A 21204-nucleotide genomic window follows, 5' to 3' on the forward strand; every position below is an offset into this window, starting at 1 on the left:
TGTTTTAAAAATGAATTCCAGGCAACTGTTTTCCCATCCATGGAGTGGGGCTGTGCACTGCATGGTTTAACTTCTTATTTTTGTTTAGGGGATTGGAAAGCCGAGATATACTCACCTAATCCTCCATTCCTTCCAGCGCAGAACCAGTCCTTGTGGCTCCTGCCCCCCCCCCCTTCCCTGTGGTTTAGCGGTCTTGTGCGGTGGAATGTTCCTGTTGTCATCAAGCCCATAGACCAGCACTGGACATTTAGGAACAGTCCACCACTGGAAGTGGGGGAGCATTGTTTTCCAGAGGATCGACAAATTGGGTCAGTATAGGTTCTGTATTTACCCCTAGACAAAACAAGCAGTTAACCCATGCAGTGTTGTCACAGCCACAATCCATGAGGAAAACATTTTTACACTAAGTTTGGCTTTAAGGCAGCCCATTGCAGCAGCTTTTGCTTACTGTCCTTTTGTTCCCCAGAGCTCCACTCAGCAATGGAAGCAAAACAAAATTCCTGTGTAGCACTAACTGGCACATGCTCCTTCATAGCTGAAAGTCCCAAAGAAATAAATGAAATGAAAGTGAATGAAATTATATGTAGCCAGGTGCTGGACTACAGGAACATGGAGAAGGAGATATTTCCATATTTACTATATCTTTTTTCACATTCTACTGTTAGGCTGAAGATTGCTGCATTCCTCCAGCCAGCAGAGGGAGAACTATAGCCAAAAAAGCATATGGATTCCTTTGCAGAACAGTGGGGATGATGGGACCTCAAGTCTGGGACAGCAGCCATAGAATGGGACTCATGGATTCTTTGAACTGCAATTCACAGGAGCACACTGAGGTAGAGTAAATAGCTTGTTATCAGACTGCTGTACAAACTGTTTTCTTTTGCAGCACGGGAGCAAAGGTGTGCACATCAGTCCTGGTGCACACGGATCATCCACAGGGGGAGTAACCAGAGCCAAAGACTGAGACCTAGAGGCGGAGAGACCCTGGGCAGTACAGCACAGGTCGTGGCAATCACATCTGCGCCAATACCACAGGAAGAACGGAGCATGCTCTCACCCTCTACTTCCCACCACTGATCATCTGAGGCATTCTGTGGAGAGACTGAGACCTTATACAGCAAGAGTTCACTACTAAATCGCAGGGACTGGTGGGGGGGCTCACTGCACATTATTCACATGGTTAGTAGGGGCCGAGGTTACTGGAGGCAGAAAATTACGTTTTGTTTTTTGCTTTCTTTTCATTGATTTTTCAGATGTGTACTTGGCTGGGTGGCCAGGGCCATGCAGGGGTAGGGCACTCAGCAGGGACAAAAAATATAAACAATACAAAAGAGTAAACTAAAAATTAAAAACAAAAAAAAAGAACATTGGTGGTGCATAGCTCACACAGACAATTAATGTGTTAGAGAGTATGAAAGCATAAACAGTATATCCATAACATAGATCCACATAGCATGTGGAGGTCCCTTACATGGGACAATATACTGTTAGAAAAGGAAGATTAAACATATCCAACAACTATTATAGCAAGTTATCCAGTGGTGCATTATAACCATGGAGGGCTCTTCAAGCCAATGTGCCCATATTTTGGAGAATTTTTTCGGGCAACCTATGTTAGTATAAGTAGCCTAGTAAAGAAGTAAAGTGGAGTTCACTAAGTACTTCCAGCAGTGTTCAGAAGGGGAGGACAATTTCCAGTGCAGTGTAATGGCTTTTCTGGTAGGATATTAAGTTTACCGCACTTATATTGTATGCTGGTTTGCTAAAACTGTTAAGTGCACTGTAACGGAAACGCCGACCCACAGCGTACTTGTGGGCTTCCGTCAGTATAAGGCTACCTCCAGTCTGGACATATAGAGATATTCCAGCCGCCCCCATACAAAAACTAGCCTGCACTTAGCTTGTATGGATCTGAAAGCAACAAACTCAGTATTGAAACACAGGCATACACAAATATACACTCAGGGGACAACCTCCCCCCCCTCCCCCTTTTTGCATAATAACACACTGGGAGGGGAACTACATTCCATAACATAACACACAGGTGTATTAAACTATCCAACAGTAGACAGTCTTTAGGAAGGGCTGCTAAATCACATACACAGGTACATCCCATAATAGGTTGACCCCAAAGCAGACAAATGATAGAAAAATGGGATACACGCACTTAACAATAACAAACCCCACCCCACCTCAACCTATCTAGCAGAGACCTATGAAACATAATTTCCAAAATTCTAACAGTCTGAAAGGTGAAATTGTTCATCTTCATATATTTCTTTGAGGAACATTGTTCTTAAATATTACTGTCAAAATTTCAACACACACCACCCAGGATAGCCGGGGTAACACGAAATGCTGAGTCCAGTGTGGTTGTACTGTGAGTCTGGTTAGTGCAGACCCAACTGGGGTTCATGGTCACCCTGTGCCCCTAATAGACACAGGGTAACTTAAACATAAGAGGGGCCAGGGAAGCTGGTCAAGGAGTTTCCCAACCTCTCTAAAGCAATCTGGGTTCCACAAGCCCCCCAACCAAAGTGACTCCCATCACATGCACAAACGCTTATTAAAGGGCCCCAACGATAGCTGGCAGAGGAATAACATAAGGGATTGCCCCTCCCGTAAACCATTGAGCAAGTCCCCTTTGCCTATAGGAAAAGGTTTGATAAAGGGGTGGTCCTATTATCCTGAAACATGTAGCCTCTCCCCCTCCGCTTCAGCTGTCACCATCGCCCAGCCGAGAGAGGTGCTGATTGGAGCTGCAGGTATCTTGCTACAAACGGAAGCCGCTGCCACCTATTTTCCAGCCTAAAGCCTGACAGCTGTACTTTCACCAAGAACTTTGCTTCAGCTAGCCGCTTGCCTGCCGAACTCTGCAGCTTTACGGTGATCGTATGGAGGTCTATATGGGTTTATGACAAGCCTTGATCCACTTTTATCTAGTAATTGCATTTTTATTCTTTTTTATTCTTTTTAACAAACTGCTTCAAGCTAGATGAAACTGCTTTCCTGACTGTTCTAGAAATTGTATGACCGACCCTACATAAAATCCAGTCAATTTGCAGCTTGGATCAGTAGCGGTCTACACAATAAAAGACAATTTCTTACTGGTTATCTGCCGCCACTCATTGTTCCCTGTTTTAATAGCCAGCAGATAATTTGTTTTGTCTATGCACATTTGTCTTTTTGCATTTCATTCTTACTGTGTTTTCAACATAAATATCTCTCACTAACCATAGAAAGATGATGATGTTTTTAAATGTATATTAGCACATGATAATCTCAATTGTTTTACTAACAGTAAATAACCCTATTGCACCAGAGAGATCAGTATAAAAGACTACAGCTGCTGCAGATTCTCTTGGGTTGCAGAGATTTAATTACGGTTCCGCTTCATGAGTTTGTAAGGCATGGGTCCAGAAAACAGAGTATGATGGACAGCTTGCTTCCCCAGGAGATTCTGACGATTTACTCACCCAAGTCAAAGTTCAAGAGTGATTCCTCAGCCCTGCCTGTGTAAATAATGGGAAGATTATTGGCTACCTTGGACCAGTTAGAATAATTCTTTCCACCCTGATATAATGTCAGCATAAAAATAACAAAAACACATTTTTTGTGTGTGGTAAGTTTACAAGGACTGACAAACAGTGAATAGAAATTGGTTAGCTTGCCAGTGTACATTAATTGGTTTCAGGGTTGGAATCTGAGGCGTACCAGTACTGTATGGTGATTTGGTGATGAATGCATTCACATTATAGGGTTAGGGTTCAGGACTTGACAGTATTGAGGGTATTATTTTTTACATTCTTTGATCAGTTTTCCTTCAAATCCTCTGATATCTTTCCACGCACCAAGCATATAGTAATGGGCAAAAGGAAATGCATCTGTTCTTAACATCCTGATGCAGCTGTTTAAATTGGTAAACCTTCCCAGATGTTTCCACTCTTCTTCTCCTGGTTTTGTAAGGTGATGGCATAGAAGGTAATCTCTTTAATAACTTTACAGACAGCATCAAAAACCCGGCAGAAGTTCTTTAGGACAAAAGTCAGCATCCTGTAGTCCAGGGGTTGGCAACAGGTCAGTCGCAATCTACCATTCGATTGTGGCCATGTGATGGGAAGATCGCAAACCCCTTAGTTCCAGTTTTCTATTTCTGACTCCACCTCTCAGATCTCAGATAAGAAAAGCAATAATAAATAATAAAATGTCTTTCAAGCTACTAGTGAGATGGCATGTGACTACAGTGAGGAGATTTGGGGCGGATATGTTGCCTGTGTGTCGGGGGGGGGGGGGGGTTGCAATGTGCCTGGAACCTTCGTACACGTGTGGTGGACCTGCCCTAGAGTAAAAGTTTTTTGGGAAAGAATAGCTTTAGTTATCCAGGACATAATGGAGCATGAGTTACTAATGAAGCCTGAAGAATTTTGTTCCATTGCATTGAAGTTAGCGTGGCCCAGTATAAGAGGTCTTTCTTGCCCCATTTATTAAATACGGCCAAAGGGTTGACCCCTAAGCATTAGTGTTCACATAAATTGTCTTATGGTGAAGGAATGGCTTCTAAAAGTAAATTACAAATGATGAATAGATGAGAAGATACTTTAGAAAAATGTGAAGCCAAGGCAGAAATTATAAACGTTTAAGAAGTCAGAAAAGTTACCAAACTACTGAGTATAGAAGAATGTGAATAAGAAGGATATATAGGTAGGAAGAAGTATACATCATTAGTGGGTATTTTTTCTAGCTGGCATACAATGAGTGTTTTTTATTAGGGAGCTAGTAATTAAAACATGTAATAATTGTATAGCTGGAAGCTGGATTTAGGCTACGTTCACATGTGGGCGTAGCGGATCACGGGCAGAATCACCGCAATTCTGCCCGCGATCCAGAAATCATGGCAAATCGCGGGACACCTGTGCGATGCCCGTGATTTCCAATGGCACCCCAAACGTTGTGAGATGTTGCCGCGATTTCCGCCTGCCAAATTGTGGTAACATCACGCAAACAGAATCGCGGGACGCATGACGCACAAAAGAAGCTCTTGTACCTTTTTTGGGCATCATGCGTCCCGCGATTCTGTTTGCGTGATATTACCGGGATTCGGCAGGCGGAAATCGCGGCAACATCACACAGAGTTTGGGGTGCCTGAACGTAGCATGAATGTAGCTTTAGGGAAGTCCTAAGCTCCTCATTAGCTTTGATGTGTCATATAACAGTCCTAGGAAAGACCTAGGAGAAATTTCCTCACTCTGCCAGGTGCCACTGCAGGTCCGGTGAGTAAGGTTGGCCATATATGGTTCAAATCTTGGTCGGTTCAGCAAGAATTCAGACTGAGATTCGAACCGCTAGTGGGCAGGCAGAAGCAGCCTGCCAGATTTTCTTGTGATTATTGTTAGCGGCTGCTATAGCACTGTCTTCTCCTGGTCCCGTCCAACCTGTCCAACCCTTCCTGCTGGGAGAAGACAATTGCTGATTCCCTTGTCAACACTGCCTGTGTTGATGAGGGAATTGTGCAAATTTCCTTCCTGCTGTGAGTTTGGGGTGGAGAAACTTGACTGGCCAGCACCTTAACCTGATTGAACACCTTTGGGATGAATTAGAGCGGAGACTGGGAGCCAGGCCTTCTCGCCCAACATCAGTGCCTCATCTCACAAATGTGCTTCTGGAGGAATGGTCAAACACTCTCATAGACACACTCCTAAACCTTGTGTACAGCCTTCCCAGAAGAGTTGAAGGTGTTATAGCTGCAAAGGGTGGACCAACTTAATATTGAACCCTACGGACTAAAGACTGGGATGCCATTAAAGTTCATGCACGTGTAAAGGCAGGCGTCCCAATACTTTTGACAATATAGTGTAAATAATTTACCTGTGTATTTATCCCTGGATTTAACCAATAAATTATTATTGAAGAAGAAATTCACTTTGTTGATGTTCAGTTCATGATTTCTGTTTCATAATTCGGCTTCAGACAATCAAATTGCCTGAGTAAGAAGCACGCATGCTTCGAATGCGCGCACCTCTCACTCAACCTTCTACACGGAAGTGAAGTTAGCGGCTCTTCTCTGAGGGACTCCGCGTACCCGGAAGTGCTGGGAACCACCAGCACAGCCGGAACCAGGGAAGATTCCCCAGATCCCCGCTGCTCGTCCTCCCACTGGAGTGGAAGAACCCTTTACATGCCGGTTCATCATGCCCATCTTGTGAGTTTGCATTTGTCTGTTGTTATTAAACGCATCTTTTATACTGCATTTAGATGGCGCTGCTCTCCTTTCTCTCTAGTTGTACATTTCCACAGAGTTCCTTCTAGCTCTCATCAAAGCCTGCAGCCTTCTACAGCCAGTATTCCTCCATTGTCCAGCCATCAGCCCATGCTTGAACTTTATGGACATTTCAACTAGTGATCGACCGATATTGGTTTTTCGTTGCCGATACCAATATTTTGGCCAATGCATATCGATATCGGCTGATATGCGCCGATATTTTCGTACATTAAAAAAATATATATTTTTCTTATTTTTTTATGTGACAGGTACTCTTGTGGAGGAATCTGGGGGTTAAAAATACCCCAAATCCCTCCTCTGCTCTTAAAAGCATTCAAAACGCCAAGTCTGGCTGTTTTGAATGCTGTAATTTTTTTAATCTGGCGTCAGTACCCGGAAGTGATGTCATGACATCACTTCCAGGTTTTTGCATGGAGACCCGATCAGAGCTGAATGCGGCTTTGATTGGGTCTTCGGCGGCTGTGCAGGCTGGTTGCCCGGGTCTCCCGGTGGGACGGAAGACCCGGGAGAGCCGTGGGGGGGGGGACGTCCCCTCCCACTCCTTGTAATGACAGCCGCTTCTCAGCTGCATCGGTTGTCATTAAAAGACAGCCGCCGTTGTCTAGGGACCCCGGTACCGGGGGTGATGCCTCTAGCTGCCGGCATCACTCCGGTACAGGCGCTTTCCAAATATCAGTAATATCGGCCACCTTATATACAGTGGGTACGGAAAGTATTCAGACCCCCTTAAATTTTTCACTCTATGTTATATTGCAGCCATTTGCTAAAATCATTTAATTTCATTCTTCTTCCTCATGAATGTACACATAGCACCCCATACTGACAGAAAAACACAGAATTGTTGACATTGTTGCAGATTTATTAAAAAAGAAAAACTGAAATATCACATGGTCCTAAGTATTCAGACCCTTTGCTCAGTATTTAGTAGAAGCCCCCTTTTGATCTAATACAGCCAGGAGTCTTTTTGGGAAAGATGCAACAAGTCTTTCACACCTGGATTTGGGGATCCTCTGCCATTCCTCCTTGCAGATCTGGTGGAGGGCTGCAGTGATGGTTGACTTTCTACAACTTTCTCCCATCTCCTGACTGCATCTCTGGAGCTCAGCCACAGTGATCTTTGGGTTCTTCTTTACCTCTCTCACCAAGACTCTTCTCCCCCGATAGCTCAGTTTGGCCGGGCGGCCAGCTCTAGGAAGGGTTCTGGTCGTCCCAAACGTCTTCCATTTGAGGATTATGAAGGCCACTGTGCTCTTAGGAACCTTAAGTGCAGCAGAAATCTTTTTGTAACCTTGGCCAGATCTGTGCCTTGCCACAATTCTGTCTCTGAGCTCTTCAGGCAGTTCCTTTGACCTCATGATTCTCATTTGCTCTGACATACATTGTGATCTGGAAGGTCTTATATAGACAGGTGTGTGGCTTTCCTAATCAAGTCCAATCAGTATAATCAAACACAGCTGGACTCAAATGAAGGTGTAGAACCATCTCAAGGATGATCAGAAGAAATGGAAAGCACCTGAGTTAAATATATGAGTGTCACAGCAAAGGGTCTGAATACTTCGGACCATGTGATATTTCAGTTTTTCTTTTTTAATAAATCTGCAACAATGTCAACAATTCTGTGTTTTTCTGTCAGTATGGGGTGCTATGTGTACATTCATGAGGAAGAAGAATGAACTTAAATGATTTTAGCAAATGGCTGCAATATAAAAAAGAGTGAAAAATTTAAGGGGGTCTGAATACTTTCCGTACCCACTGTATATATATATATATATATATATATATATATATATATATATAGCACCGACAGTTGACGCAGCACTTTACAACTTGAGGGTAGACAGTACAAATACAATACACTTTAATACACTTTAATACAGTATGAATCAAAGGGCCCTGCTCGTTAGAGCTTACAATCTAAAAGCTTTAAAACACTATCTTGGCTCGGTATTCAGACATGCAGGTGAATAGAGTGCAGTTGCTCACACATTGGGGTTGATGCATAGAAGGTTTGCTCAGTGAGTTCATTGCAGGCGCCGGGAATGCCATCACTGAGCTCAGAGTTGGGAGAGAAGTGGATCTCCTGGATAAACAATAATGTTTATACGAATGTAGTTTACATTACGGATAAAAACAATCTCCCTCTGCTTCTCCTCCTCGTCTCTGCTCTCTCCAACATGTGTTGTTTTGGACTTTCAGAGGCTGACATATGGGATGTGTCACGTTAGGAGGGATGGGAAGGGCATCCTAAGTTTTAAACTTTCTCAATGAAACGAGGAGGTCTCCATCCCAGTGCAATGCACTGGAAAACACATATGAATGTATTGTATTAACCGTTTCAGGGGCAGCCCCCCGTTACTTCTTCCTTGCGCATTCTATGCATTAAACTTCTGTGAGCTGATCCAACAGCTGCTTTTCATTCCAGCTGTGAAGAATAAGCCGCATTGCTTGTGGATTTATAGAAATGTCTTTTGCAGACATTTTTCTCATCCATGCTGCCAGTACTTTAAGATGCACATTTGTAAGTGTTTGCAGCCTCCATACTTCTCTAGTAAACACAAACTGTTATGCACACAGAAAGCAGGCAATTGTACACAAGCGCACAGATTTGTGCATATTTTGCATGGTGACGAGATGGTCTCTCTTGGTATGACTCATATACCATGTGCATTACAAGTGACAATTACTATAGATGAAAAGGCAAGCTGTTGGCTGGGGAATAAATAGAAATAGTAGTGATAAAATTATTTTAGAAAGTCCTTGGAACTAACTACCTACAGATGTAGTGGGGAAAAAAAGAAACCATTAGAAAATAAAACTGCAAGCAAAATATTTTTTTTAAAAATGCTTGCAATTGCCTTAAAGTGCAAGTTATCCTGAAATCTATTTTTCGGTGTGCTTAGCATCATCCCTTGCAGTATACAGTTTAATTAAACAAATATTTTTTTTTTAATTACAGGTATTTAAATAGCAGCAACAATTTAAACAGTGCTTGACTTACTGTACATTCACATCAGTCCTTGCACTCAAAGAGCTTACAATCTAAGATCCCTACTTCACATGCATACATAATAGGGCCAACTTAGAAAGAAGCCATTTATTGCATTTAACCACTTTACCACCGGAGGATTTTGCTGTCTTACGTCCAGGCCACTTTTTCGATTCGGCACTGTGCGAATTTAACTGACAATTGCGCGGTCGTGCGACGCCGTACCCAAACAAAATTGACGTCCTTTTTTCCTACAAACCAAGCTATCTTTTGGTGGTATTTGATCACCTGTGCGATTTTTACTTTTTGCGATATAAACAAAAAAAGAGCGTAAATTTTGAAAAAATAACAATATTTTTCACATTTTTTTTATATGAAATTCCCCCCCAAAAAAATGTAAAAATAATTTTTTTTTTTAATTTTTGGCCAATTTGTTTTCTGCTACCTATGTTTGGTAAAAAAAAAATCACAATAAGTGTATTTTGATTGGTTTGCGCAAAAGTTATTGCGTTTACTAACTAAGGGAAAGATTTCTGTCATTTTTGGTGTTTTTTTTTAACGAGTAATGGCGGCGATCTGCGATTTTTTTTGCGGGACTGCGACATAGTGGCGGACAGATCGGACCCTTAACTGACATTTTTGACACTTTTGGGGTTACCCGTGACATTACTGCAGTAATCAGTGCTATATATATGCACTGTTACTGTAAAAATGACACTGGCAGGGAAGGGGTTAATTTTATTGGAGAGGGAGGGGTTAATGTATGCCTGGTGCTTACTAACGTGTGTGGGGGGAGGTGACTGAGTGACACAGGGACAGATCGCAGGTTCAGCTATGCTGAACCCTGCAATCTGTCACTGTTTGTCACTTAGGAGATCCGCCCGCTTTGTTTACACAAGTGGGCGGATCTCCAAACTCGATTCCCCGACGATTGGGGAAGAGCAGCGGCGATCGCCACTGCTCCTCCCCTGGCCCGACTCCCGCTGTGACTGAATACAGCGGGAGCGAGCTTCCGGCGGCGCGCGAGCGCCGCCCACAAGGGGAGGTGTCCAGCGACGTAGGTCTACGTCGCTGGACGGGAACGAGCCACTGTGCCGCAGTAGAGGCACAGTGAGTGGGGGTAAAGTGGTTAATGTAAACTCCATGTGTCCTGGTTGGGATTTGAAATTAGGACCCTAGTGCCACAAGGCAGAGGTAGCCGCTAAGTCGCTGTGCTGTATACAATAAAATTAAATGAATCATGGTTGTGACTTTGTTTCCTGGCTGGAAATTCTACCAGTATCAGCACTTCCTGTTACAGGCCGATAGCACTAAGCTGCTCTCTTGCAATCGACAGCAGTACTTACCAATAGTACCCTTATGCAATCGTTGTTTTGCCGTGACAGGTTCTCTTCAAGGAGACATTAGGGGTTTGTTAGACAACTGATCTCTCCCTTGGCCCACAGTGAATTTAATTGAATACAGATTGTGCTCCAATAGCTTCTATGCTTCTTTTTCAGCCCCAGTGGCCAGGGAAATTAAACAGCAGAAACAAGGTTCTCTCAAGCTAGAGGAGAATGGATTTTCACTGGTCTCCCTCCCCTCTACCTGGTGATGCCTGCAGGTGGGACATCTGAGCCTGGGATACTTGGTGAAGCGACACTTTCAGGGTTCCATGGAAGTGATCTGGTGGCTGTACAGCCACCAGATCGCTTCCACCTGGTAGCCAACATTTGGCTTGTCAGATTCACAGAAATTGCTACAACAGCTAGGACTGTGTATAAAACCCTCCACTACTGCTGACATAAGGCCTATGTCAGTGACAGCAAAAGGATTAAATGTACAATAGGGTAACTGACATAAAAAAAAGCTGAAGGTTCTGGCCTTTTCTGTATTTGTCAGTGTTGCTGATGGAGATTTACCCTCAGTCCCTGTCTGGTAAAGTATTTGTCTTTAGGACAGAATGTGTACAGAAATCTCTCCATTAGAGATAGCAGTAACTAAGTGTTCTAACCCTTGCTCCATTAGAGATTGCAGTAACTGAGGGTTCTAACCCTTCCTCTACTTATCCAAAACTAACAAAAAAAAAGTATAATATGGCTGTGTGTACACTTTAAATTGGGTTCCTGTGCTACATGTTGGCCTATGGATTGGCACTAATACTGGGCTGCTTGAGTTCTCAGTGCCGCCAATAGGGCATTGACAGTGAAGAAGGGCACTGCATTCTCTTTCCACCACCCACAATATTTACACATACTGTAAATACTGCAAAAGAAAAGCACACTATAGATGGCGCACTCAATCAATACCACACTTTTCTTTGTTTCACCACAAATTTATTTTCACTATATAAAAGTATACAATTAAAAATTGGTGGGAAATAGACAGAACAGTAAAAATGCTGACCAAATTGAAAAGCAAATTACATTACATTGACAAAGTTATTCTGAAGTTTTCCTTCATTGACAGTAATAGATTTCACCTAGTTTGGGAAAGAAAAACATCAGTCATATTTTCTGCCTAAAATACTGCAGAATTGCGGGGGACATGCACAGCAGTATGTATCACTGTCCCCATGGGACTTGCTGTTTGATGACTTGTTTGGCCTCCTCCGATTTCCATCACACAGTTACGTAAGGTGTAGTTCACACATCCCTCCTTACTCCCGATGGCTCCTTACTCAATAAACAGTCCAGGGGTTTTGGTTTGTTTGGTTTGTAGTGTTTATTTTGGAACCTGGTTGGGAAAATGGAATAGTGGTTTACTCCAACTGTCTCTTACAATGCCTCACCAGGTTGCTTGTGGAAGCAGCTGCACTGCTTAATCCATACTGCCACATGTATGGAAAGGGTTAAGTCTCCTTGCTCTTTCTCTCCCGCAATAGACTTGGTGAACTATATTCTCTTCAGGACACTCACTAGCATCCCCTTTACTGACACCCATCTACTGACTCTTCTAGCTGCAGGGGTGGCCTCCCTCAGGTCAGTCCCCTTGACACAGAGCTGTACTCACTGTACTGAAGAATCAGATCCTCCAGTGTCTCCTCTTTCAGTCAGCTTCACAGGACCTCTGGGTCCTCTACAGAGGAGGAGGCAGCTGCCCTCTCCCTCTGGGACTCCCCTATCCAGCCGAAAGACCCCGAGCACATGTGCTCCTGGCATTTATACAGTATCCCAGAATGCAACAAGGCACTTTCCTCTGTCAAATCCCCAGGGCTGTAGCATACACCTGTGCACTCATTTGTCAGGTTTCCTCCCACTGTCCAACATGCCTCCCTATTGGACCAGTGTGAAACACTCTGCAGACAGAATGAGTTGCACCTGAGCACATTGGGCATACCTCACTAACAGATCCTGCTCTCTGGTAGGCAGAGAACAATATAGATTTACCTGCAATCCCTCTGGTAAGCAGACAGGATTCAAAACTATACTTTCTCTCCCTACCACCTACCTAGGAGGGTGTTACAAGTAAATAAATTAAAGGCAAGTATGCTTGGGGGTAACTGATTACTAATTACAGGTGCAGAGAAACATCAGAAGCCCAGCATAGCACAAAAGCAGCAGTGTGGGGAGGGACGTTGCCTTCCACCACTTCTGAAAGCGGTCCAGCGGCTCATGAGCCGGTCAAAATGCTTTCACGATATGCCAGCCGCCGGCTATAAAAAACAATACCGGTGTTATGGCTGATGATCAGCCATAATCCCAGTAAACCACTTCAAACCCGCAATGTATATCTCCGTATTGTGGTCTTGAAGTGGTATTTGAAATTCTGACTGGTGAATGCAAAGGTTTAAGTATCTTGATGTATTTCCTGCATTAAGGTAAAAAATGTCCCAGTACCTGTATTGACTTCTCAGTTCCCTGTATATTTTCCTGAGTTCTGTTTGAAACTATGCTGGTCTGTGTTCCTCACCTCAAAGGACACAGAGGCAGCGGTAGCCATTGGCTCCTGCTGCTGTCAATCAAACCCTGTGTGGAGGGAGTAGGGGCTGGCTGAGCCATGGACACTACTCACTGTGTGCTACCTTAGCAAAAGGCTTGTTATAGAGGCACACACAAGAGAAGGAGGGGGTTCAGAGCCACTCTATACAATACCTTTGCACAGAGCAGATAAGTTTAACATTCTTATTATTTTATTTAAAAAAATAATATCTTTTACAACTGCAAGTAAAACTCACTATATGAAAAAGGAGTCAAGTGTGAGGATAACAAGTGTATTCTTGGTGTATCCTAAGAAATGGGGAGTCAGGAGTAAAATTCATGGTTAACACGCTGGGTTATGTGTAAAAGGGTGAACATTAGAGTTAACCTTTATGGCTAAGAAGTGAACAGAGACAAGGAAAAGCAGCCAGCTGGGAGTGGAAGAGGTGGTGGGTGATCAATATTCTGAGAGTGAGCAGGTACTTCATGTGCCCCACTGAGTGGAAGGGTCTCTATCTTTTAGCCTGCTGTAGAACAGAACCCCTGAGAGATCAAATATAATGGCTTCTCTCTGTGTCTTCAGGAAGTTCATATAGTAGTTCATGTAGTTCAAGTAGTTGATTGTACAGTGAAAGAGTCAAGACAAACTGGTTGAGATAATTAAGTGGTTTGTGCTCTGTTCTCAAAATGCCTTTGTAGACGTGTCAGGACAGGTAGGAATAGACCATGTCACTGGCTGAAGAGGAGACGTAGTCCTTCTAGACATGTATGTGGGACTCTGAAGTATAATGCGGCCTCTGGCCTCTGCGTGTAACCAACCTTCACTAAATTGAAGGCTGGTAATACTCCTCAGTAGTCCCTAGGGGCAGTAGGGGCTGATCTGATTGAACTTGCTAACACACTGGAGGCCAACACACTGGAGGTTTCTGGAGGCTAACACACAGATTCATTTTGGCTGTGCTGGGATTATGGTATGTCTTACCTCCAGGTATACCTGCCTTCAATTTATGTATTATTATGTGTGTCCCTAGTTGGGAGCCCTGTTAGGTTAGCATTAGGAACTGCCCTTTATAGATGGGTCTTGAAAAGGCATAGTGGTTCCACATGTATTTGCAAATGTATGCCACTAAGGCCTTCTTCACATGGGTGTCTACCCTACATACACTGGACTGAATCAGCAGATTCTTGCGACTGGAATGACAGGCACATGTAAAAAGTAATGACAGGCGGAGAGCAGCCATCACTGTTTACATGTAGTCGCACACCAAGTGATTTAGGGACAGGTGTCCAAGCATGGAAGCAGTCTGATGCGTCCCTAACTGCAGGTAACTGCTTGAAGTCCGGCTAAATGTAAACAGCGATGGCTGTTGTCAACCAGTCATCTGGCTGAGGGGCAAACGTTATTCACATGCACCTGTAATTCCAGCTACAAGAATATGCTGATTCTTGCAGCTGCAATCCAGGGTATAGATAAAAAGACAAGGCGCCTCTAAGTGCAGTAGGCTCTGAGTATTTATTAGGTTAAAAGTATAAAAGCACTCACATTTGGTAAATGTGACATGGGCATAGCAAAGATCTGTCTGGAGTCTTCCTATCCGCTGTGCTGAGTGGTTGCAATGAGGACATCCGGTGATCCGCTTCCTGTAGATGCATCCTTTCGTCTGTGTCTCAGCCTGGTTGGCATGAGATTTCCTGAAGGCAGGGTGTGGACGCAGCGGCTGGTGTCCAATGGAGCGGGTGGTGGGCGGTTACATGTTTCGGAGCTCAGCTCCTTCGTCAGACCTCCCTGCGCCCATACAACAAACCCTTTTTCTTTGCAATCCAGGGTATGTCAGTGAAAGCCATTGTAAAGAAGGCATAACACTTTTGTTTTTAATTTTTTTCCAACCATGCAATGTGTGGTGGCAAGGAGGGTGGGGGCCTAAACACCCACACATCATACTCACATGTGTCCATGGCAGCTGAGGTTTCAACATCCAACACAGTGACTGAGCTGTGTCACCAACAGCTCTCCATCTCTATTTATGATTGGGAGCCAACGGAATGGGCTCCTGAGCACTGTGACAGACAACCACAGTGGTCACGTCATTGGGAAGTCCACCCCATCTTAAGACCCACTTAAAAGGTGTGGCTGCCGGGGGGTAAGTATTATTATAAAAAAAGTTGTGGTGTCTATTTCTTTGATCCTAACAATAAAAAGGTAACTGCGGTTCTAAATGTTTCTCGTTTTACAAAAAAATGAAATGGTTTGGCTGGTGTTGGATTTTAATAGACCAAACATTCATAAAAGCCTCTACTTATGCAAAAAAAACAGCATTTGTGTTTAAAATTTACCTCCTAACACTACCATCAATAGTTAATTTAGTCATGCTTAAAAAAATTACTGTTATCCCATCCACAGCACTGTGGATCTGGGGTGACGAAGAGCTTTTCAATGGTCTGCTTATTGTTAATGGCAGTCCACTTAGCTGTCTTCCTCGGAAAAACAGATGAAAGATCTAGAGAGCAGTGCAGTGGGGATTTGCTGTAGATTTCTGGCTTGATAACTAAAGGAGTTGTCTCAGCGCAGTGCAGATCTGTGGAATGGAAGGGGTTCATTGAGTAATGTCTGTCTGTGGTCTCTCTCTGCATGGTAGGGAAATAGACCTCATCAGAAAGTCAGAAGGAAAGGTCAGACGTAATATAAGGAGGGAAATTCCAGATACATTCTCGCCCCCTCACCCCTGTATTTTTCCCTAAACCTTCCCCAGCTCTACATTTCTCCTCAGCCCAACTACCTCACCCCTGCAGCGCCACCCCCATACTTCATCTCTCCACTACTCCTCACAGGCTCCTCTTAATATAAACAAGAACATAGACTTAACGTAAGAAATCAACAGAATCTGAGAGAATGGAGAGGAGAAAAACTTAGAGACTAGACGGTATGTTATTGTATGGCTGAAGATAAGAATGCAGACCAGCACTGCTCTGCTGTGCTTGTTAGACAACAGAAGGTCCAATATGTTCCTGTTTTGGATGTTTTTTTCATCACCTGTAATAAATTTATATTACTTAGTCCCATGGTATGTTATTATAGTTTTTTTTCAGTCCCTTCTGACTTTATCCAGAATAATATCCCAAGGGTGTCTATACCCTGAATAAATTGTTTTTAGGCAAGCTAGTAGTGGCTCCTTGTGCATTTGGGACCCATAGTGGTAGCATGGTGGGTGGCGTTCAAAGTACTTTACTAATTCAGGGCAGGGCCCCTACACTAGAATTCTGCAGTGGATCTACTTCAAAGCTTAGAAAATGTTTTGTCAAGTAGATTTCTGGTTAGACACACTATTTTCCATTGTAGACCACATGTGCATTGTAAGACCAGTGTAGCACGACCCCCAAAGGAGTCACTACAATAATGCCCAAGATTCCTTTCCTCATCAGTTGCCCCACAGCCGGGAACGCGGCTACAGTCACTCTTCGGCTTAATAAACAGGTGTTTTTTTATTTTTTGGTAACTTTTATGGGGTTAGGGATTTGAGTGGGATACTCTTAAACTATGTACAAATAGGTGGACACTTATCTTCTATAGAACTATGAGCCTGTAGCAAACATGAGGAGATTAATCTTTCTCTGGTGGAAAGTCCAAGCAAAGTCCTTTCACTGGCAATTAAATAGACTATGCTCTTCTGGACAATGGACACAATGTCCCCTTTACTTCACACAGCTGACTCAGACCCACAAGGGATGGCCTCAACCAGCAGTCACTAGGATCTCTCTCTCCTGTCTGTACTCACAAATGTCCTTGTAAAATTGGTTGTATCCTTCCATAAACTTTGTCTCTCTATGATACCAGACTATATCCTAAAAAAACAACACTCCAGGTAGCCCACCTGAGGCCTCGACACCCCACAGGCACATGGCAGGATGACCTAAGGGGGCAAGCAGCCCTCTTAAGGCTATGATCTCCATGTAAGGAAAAAGACCCGCTGCTCTCTGTCCCAGAGTATTTATACAGGCTCACAGCTACCATCTGGACGACCCTCCCCAGGGATTGGCTAGGACTGTATGAATATTTAGCTGCCGAGTAAACTCTTCCTGCCCACTCATTTCCAGAGCTTTCTGGACTAATCAGGGAGAAGCAGTCAATTCTGCAACTACTAGAACCTATAACAGACTAACAAATTCAACACAGCCACAATGGTTACAGTGAGCCAAACCTAAATTTGCCTAACTGCAAACAGCAGCTCCACAGGGTACAGTGAGCCATAACTAAATGTACCTAATCCTAGCACCTATCTAGGAGGATACTACACCTACAAATGTGGTTCAGCTTGATGCAGGTGGTCTCTTAAATAGCCATTCTATTCTTAGTTAGCTCCACAGTCATTTGCAGTGGTTAATATTATCAAAATCATTTAAAAAATAGGCGTTTCGATTATGATAATTGCTGTATCTTAATTTTCACATCGGTGGAGAATGGAGGACAGGCACAGAATGTGTGCAGGCAACAATAAACTTTGTATTTTTGAAAGGCAAATATCCTGACCACTTACTGAATATCAATATTGTCAAATATTGCAGACTCTGGTATGAGTTGTAGTTGCCAGAGCTCCGCAAAGAATATATTTGGAATCACACCTCCGATCTTAAGTCCAAATAGTTTTTATTTAAGCATGATCACATCACAAGCAATAAAGTGCAATGTTTCAGAGTCATGCAGGGCCCCTTTATCAGATATGCTCACATGCCTGAGGAAGGGGTCATGTGTGACTCCGAAACATTGTACTTTCTTGCTTGTGATTTGATCATGCTGAAATAAAAAACGTTAGAACTGAAGATCCGAGGTGCGCTGGCAAATGTATTCTTTGTGGCATTCATAATCCAGTCTCCAGCTGATGGTTGCTACAGCACCCAGTATCCTAGAGCTTTCGCCAGGAACGTGTGCGATGAGAATATGAACTATTATTAGTAGTTGCGAGAGCTGTGACCGTCTACAACCTTTATATATGGACACCTCAAAGCACTGCCCTTAATTTATCAGGTTCACAGATTCACAGTTTTTTCAGTTGAGGCTTGACCTCTCTGGCTTCTGGATTAAGGGCCATGTTATACACAAATCTCAATGCTGGCAATACCTCACCGGGACAGAATCACTGAAACACAATTTCCTCTTTTTCTAATGGAAACAGCTACCTTGTTGGTAGTAATGGAGAGACATGTCTCTGGGTCTGGCAGAAAGGAGGTAACACCAAAGGTGAATTTTTGTGGTTAGTGAGACATAGGTCTAAGCCTCACCAGTTACCATCTGCCTGTCCTGGAGAAGTGAAGAAAGTCAGACTGCAAATCAATAAATCAGCAAGTTTAAATAGAAACACACTAGAAGGTTTCCAAGCTACCAAAATAAACTATTTTGGTGCCTGCTCATAAGAAAGAGAGCACCAGATTTCTTCATGGCCAACATAGACAGTAGCCCAAGAGAATAGGCTCTCCAGTGTTGGCACTCAGCAGTCCGCACATCATGCTGTTGGCAGTCAATTACAAATGCTTATGTGTAATAAACATTTCCAGCTTGCTCACCTGTCCTCCACTGCCATTTTACTGATGCTTGCCCTGCATTTTTAGTGCAGTTTTGTTGGTGGCATAATAGCCTAGCCAGCAGAGGACACAATTAACTTGGGGTAGCATAAGTATACATTGTTAATTGTGCATGTAAATAACTGGCAGGTTGAATTTAGGTTCTCATAAATATTAGATGATATGTGCCTGGTTTTCATTAAGTCAACTATTTTAAAATACTGTATATGTCCAGCCAAAAAAATTCTTTAGGTTTTGAAAGGTAGGAGGAGCATTAGAACCTCTGCCAGGTTTTTACTGCCATCCGTGGTCCAGTGAAAAAGATTTCCCCTCCTGGGGACAACTGTTTCCCCAGACAGGAAGTTAAGGAATAGCTCCAACTGCAAAGCAAATATAACTTTTTTTTAGGCTAAAACCTACTGGCAGCTTTCTTTTTTTGCTTGTCACCTTCAGATTTCCCCCAATTTTTGAAGCTAAACAAGGTTTGGCTGGACTAACATTTTTAAGCACAATTGAACTCTCGGTTTAAATGCACTTAAATACATTCTAGGTACATCAATCTAAAGGTGTTCAATGTCTTACAAATATTTTTTTCTTTCTAAATCAGCTACAGCCTAAGTAGAAAAGCCTGTCCACTACCAGAATGCTGCAGAGTAGGACCTTTGCTCTCTGTAGAAAAGCAGTGATCTCTCTGCAAAGGTCCAACAGGCCCCCTGCTGCTTCTGAGCCAGAACTCTCCAATCAGCAAGGAGCATGCAGTAAGCTTTTCTGATTGCAGAGCTCTGGGACTGACTCATTGTAGGGAATGGCAGAACTCTGCAGAAAAACTACTGCTTCCACCTTGAGAGCAAGGCTTTACTTGCTTTAATGGTAAAATAAACTATGAGGTATTATCAACCTTTGTTGTAATGTAGCTGGGATGCATTTAGCTTATTTAAATTGAAAGTTCAATTGAACTTTAAATTAAGACATCAGCAAACAACCCTGGTTGATATATTTTGGAGAAAAAGTTACAAAAGTGGCATCAGGACTGTTAACTATATATTCAGAGATGTGTGATCTTGTAAGATGAGCATATGTAACTATCTGCCTGATTGTATAGCACTTGCAAAATTTGCAAAGTACTTGCTGTAGTCTGACAGACAGCCTTGTATCTCCAAAATATCTCTGAAATATTAAATATTTTAAAGATCTGCTGCACGCTGGATTACTATTCACTGATCTAACACAGCTGCACTTTATTACTCATATTTATCCAAATCTATAATATAACATTACCCCAATAACTACATTTTTATCAGGATTTACAAAATAAAGTATGTTTCTATAAAATGACGCTTGCAGAGTATTACGTTATTAATCATTTCCTTACCATATGCCGGCAGAAGCATATTTCATTATTCAGTTTCCTACAAGGGACAAACAGAGCACTGCTCTGGTCACCATATACCTGCAGAACATTTCACAGTTAGCTCTTTCCATCAGAGGCATGCAGAGTGTTATCCATTAACCCCACTTCGTGGGCTGCAGAGTGTTGCTCCCCTAACCTTTCAACCCCTCTCCCCCTCCTTCAGCACCAGAGACAAAGCACAGAGCTCCCAGCTGCCTCGGAGCAGGAAGCCCCCCGTCTCGCAGAGAGGGGGGGCCATCAGACTGGGGCGTTCAGTCTCAGGGCTTTCCGAAGGGCTCGAGGTTTGCTTTTTTGGAAGAGAGCCAAACAGGGGTTCAGCTCAGGATAAGAACGCGGGGGGCGGAGAGGAATAGGGGGGTTTGGGGGTCTGGGGGTAGGCAACAGCGAGTGGATTCAAGCCAACAGTCAAGACACCCCCTCCCCTTCCAGCCATAACTTCTTCTTTAATAGAAAGCAGCACAGCTTATCTTACAATGGGATATAAGGTCTTTTGGCTTTGTCTACCCCCTTGTCCCCTTATACACCCCTTTGAAAATCCCAGAGATTGCATGCTCTGTTTTACTGCCAAGTTAACCTCCGCTTTACTGGGTGAAATGTTTGCAATTCTATGCATAAGATACTTTAATAGTGGTTTTAGCCTGAAAAAATGTGAAGTAGCTACGATGTGGATTTTTTTTTCTCTTTGTTTCTTTTTACACAATGTATTTTTCCCTCTCTTATTTTCTGTTGGTTGGATCTAAAAACCGCCAGCTAATCACAGCAGCTGGGAGCTTGATGACAGCCCCACAAGCATATAAATCTCAACTTAACGCATGTATAAATCAAATGTATTACACACAGTAGCACAAGGAAATAATACAAAGAGAAATGCTTTATCTCTTCCATTTATTTGTATTCAGGCAGGGAGAGAGGATGGATAGGTACAGGACACTTACATTATGAAAAGAGGCTTTGTAGGACATTAAGGGCAATTCACCCCATTCAGTGTCAGGAAAGCACTGGGCACACATAATAGTTCTCACCACTGTATTCTTTCTATGTGCTCGTTCACTGTCACCCTGTTCCCCTTTCTCAG

The sequence above is a fragment of the Pelophylax lessonae genome (genome assembly GCF_965119305.1).
Source record: "Pelophylax lessonae genome assembly, chromosome: 10".
NCBI lineage: Eukaryota > Metazoa > Chordata > Amphibia > Anura > Ranidae > Pelophylax > Pelophylax lessonae.